This window comes from Penaeus monodon, chromosome 15, assembly GCF_015228065.2.
Source record: "Penaeus monodon isolate SGIC_2016 chromosome 15, NSTDA_Pmon_1, whole genome shotgun sequence".
Classification (NCBI taxonomy): domain Eukaryota; kingdom Metazoa; phylum Arthropoda; class Malacostraca; order Decapoda; family Penaeidae; genus Penaeus; species Penaeus monodon.
In genome coordinates this window covers 14,679,596-14,680,162 of record NC_051400.1, presented here as the reverse complement: position 1 = coordinate 14,680,162, position 567 = coordinate 14,679,596, and the positions used below count along the sequence as shown (strand labels likewise).

At 52.2% G+C, this 567-nt stretch overlaps 1 pseudogene; it reads left to right on the top strand.

Annotated features, from left to right (window-relative positions):
* Window positions 1-231: 231 nt before the first annotated feature.
* Window positions 232-567, top strand: part of LOC119582235 — a 1,839-nt pseudogene continuing 1,503 nt past the window's right edge.

The window sequence follows — 567 nt, the reverse complement described above, 5'->3', positions numbered from 1 at the left end:
TGGCCAATTATACGTTTAGGTATCAGCTCTCCAAGTGCATACACTGCGCTTTGAGCTAAATCAAAAGTAAATTTAGCAGTATTTCTTTCAGCGTTACATACTTGCTTTTGCAAATCTACCCCACATGCCACTGAATGCCCCCCCCCACGCCCTCCTTCCCCAGGGAGTCCCGGGCGGGGAGGGGAGGCGGGGGCGGACGACTTGGCGGCGAAACTCGACGGTCTCCGCATCATGCAGCAGCGCCCTTGGTACGTGTCGCAGCTAGAGACGCCGCCAGAGTCTGGGTGAGTCCTCGAAGGAATGCCGCTTGGCTGTCTCCTGTGCCCTTGCTGTTTCGTGATATAAGTGATGCTTGATGCTGCCTTTTTATTCCATAATTGCAAAATCTGCAGGAAACACCAACCGTCACATCGCACGTGTGAGCGATTCGTTTGCTTTCATTGGCAATGCAACCGCGACTTATAACCGTTGATTTAGCTGCAGTTTTTGCTGGACAAGTAGTGTATAAGCAAGTAAAACCAATCCAGAAAACGACCTGGTCGCACCCCCTTTGCAGGTCGCTCCGCC